This window comes from Orycteropus afer, unplaced genomic scaffold (assembly GCF_000298275.1).
Source record: "Orycteropus afer afer isolate SDZICR_OR568_19922 unplaced genomic scaffold, OryAfe1.0 scaffold00014, whole genome shotgun sequence".
Lineage (NCBI taxonomy): Eukaryota > Metazoa > Chordata > Mammalia > Tubulidentata > Orycteropodidae > Orycteropus > Orycteropus afer.
Window position 1 is genome coordinate 19541665 of NW_006921601.1, and position 2758 is coordinate 19544422.

At 38.4% G+C, this 2758-nt stretch overlaps 1 non-coding gene across 1 annotated transcript; it reads right to left on the reverse strand.

The window, feature by feature from the left end:
- Positions 1–2364: 2364 nt before the first annotated feature.
- LOC122151620 lies at positions 2365–2471 on the reverse strand. The gene has a single exon (XR_006164234.1). It is a non-coding gene; the product is annotated as a U6 spliceosomal RNA (small nuclear RNA).
- Positions 2472–2758: the final 287 nt, after the last annotated feature.

Sequence of the window (2758 nt, forward strand, 5' to 3'; positions counted from 1 at the left end):
TATCTTACTCTTGTTTTGAATTACATCTCTCTAATGATCACAAGCATACTCTTTCATGTGTTTGTTGGTTGCCTGAATATCTTGTTTGGTGAAATGTAAATTGGATTTGTTTGTCTTTTCCTTTTTTATTTAGAGGTCTGCATATTTTCTTTCTTTTTTTACATAGTATTGTATATGCTATAAAATTGTTTATATATAGAATAGAGCTAACAGGAGACAAAATTATGAAAACTTCTTAACTACAGCCAAACACCTTGAGGGAGTGAAGGTCCTGCAGGCTCAGAACTATGGTCATAGGGGACATCAAGCTCAATTGGCATAACATCGTACCCTAAACATTGTTCTGCATCCTACTTTGGTGAGTAACGACTGGGGACTTAAAAAGTTGCAATCAGCCAGCTAAGATGGAACTGTTGATCTCCCCTTATCTGGAGCAAAGAAGAAGAATGAAGAAAATCAAAGCCATGTTGAAACAGTTAGGCCAAGGAACTAGTAGACCATGGAAACCTCAACTTCCACAATCCTGAGACTGGAAGAACTAGAAGGTGCCCAACTACCACTGTCTACCACTCACCAAAACCAAACTCACTGCCATTGAGTCAGATCCAACTCATAGTGACACTTCCTTGGGTTTCCGAGGCAGAATCATGATGGGAGTAGATTGCCCAATCTTCCTTCTGAGGAGTGGCTGGTGGGTTTGAATCACCAGCCTTCTGGTTAGCAGTCAGATGCCTTAGGCACTATGCTACCAGAGCTCCTTAAACATATATATGGCCATGGATATATTTCTTTTCACCTACCCATACCTTATCATCTTGCCTGACTACCTATGTATCCAGGAGTACGTTCATGTTTCCTTTCTTTCTTTCTTTTTTTTTTTTTAAACTAATACAGTATTGTGCATATGATAGTATTTACTTTTGTTGTCTGTACCTTTTGTGCATCTCTACATGTCTTCTTTTTCCTTACTGATATTATGCTCATTATCTGCTTTTGGTATATTACCTTTCCTTTCAGCCAAGTCAATATGTGCCTCTTTACCTAGTTAGCAATTTTCCCTTCCATCCCCATGCCTGGTAACCAATGAATAATGTTCCCTCCTATGTGAAAACTTTCCATGCCTTTTTCTAATAGTAGACTCATGCAATATTTGTCGTTCTGTGGTTGGCTTATTTCACTCACCATACTGTTCTCCAAGTTCATCCATGTTATGAAATGTTTCACAGATGTTTCATTATTTTTTAATATTGCATAGTATTTTATTGTGTGTATGTACCATATTTTAGTTATTCATTCATCCATTGATTGGCACTTGTTTCCATCTCTTTGCTATTATGAACTTTGCTGCAATGAACATGGGTGTGCATATATCTATTTGTATCATGGCTCTTTCTTCTCTAGGATATAACCTAGTAGAGGGATTGTTGGAGCATATGGTAATTTTATTTCCAACTTTTTCCACCGTACTGTTTTCCACAGTGGTTGTACCATTTTACAGTCTCACCAGCAGTGTATGAGGGTTCCAGTCTCCCTACACCCTTGCAGCATTTATTGTTTTCTGTTTTTTGAAATTTGCTGTTAATTCTGGGGTGAGATGATATCTTACTGTTGTTTTGATTGCATCTCTCTAATGATCACAAGCATATTCCTTCATGTGTTTGTTGGCTGCCTGAATATCTTGTTTGATGAAATGTAAATTGGATTTGTTTGTCTTCTTTTTTTATGTAGAGGTCTGCATATTTTCTTTTTTTTCTTATTGTGATTTGGGTGCAAATTTACAAAGCTGATATGAAAAATATGGAATATGTAGTAGTTAAGGTTATGTGTCAACTTGGCTGGGCCTGGTTTTGAGTGACTGGGCAACTGGATGTAGTTATTCCCATGGTGAGATTGGTAACCAATTCCATGGTAAAATCTACTGGAGCAGCTGATCTACTGGACCACATCCCTAAGGAGAAGCGTTGAGAAAGATCTGCAGCTTTTTGGCATGCTTGAACCCTGCATGTAGCTGAGTCTTCATTTAGCAGCCTGCCATGTTTCCCGCCAATCTTGGGATAGTCTCTGGATTTGAACTAATGGCTTGCCATGTTGTGTGGTGATATTGGGACTGGACCATTTTATTTGTCAGCCCTGGGCTTGTTAGCCTCAGCAGCCAGCAAGCTGCCTGAGTGAAGAGACTCCTCTAGCTCCAGTGGGCCAGGAGCAAGAGACAGAGCTGAAGCCCAAGGTCAATGGTTTTCACCTAGCCCCAAGAGCTTGGCACTTTGAACTCAGACTTCTAGCCTCCAAAAATGTAAGAGAATAAACTCCTGTTTGTTAAAGCCATCCCATTTGTGATATTTTCTGTTAGAGCAACACTAGAGGACGAAAACAGAATACTTCATGAATTTGCATGCCATTCTTGCACAGGGACCATGCTAATTTTCTCTGTATCTTTCCAATTTTAGTGTATGTGCTGCCAAAATGAGCATTGGATTTGTTTGTCTTTTTGATGTTGAGGAGTTGACATTTTCTATAAATTTTAGAGATAAGTCCCTCATCAGATATGCTGTTGTCAAATACATTTTCCCATTTGTGGGTTCTCTTTTTACTCTTTTGGAGAAGTCTTTTGATGTGCATAAGAATTTAATTTTCAGAAGGTCCTAGACATCTAGTTTATCTTCTGTTTGTACATTTTTGGTTATGTTTGATAATCTATTTATGCCATAAATTAGGGCCCCTAAGTTTGCCCCTATTTTTTCCTTGATGAGCTTTGTAT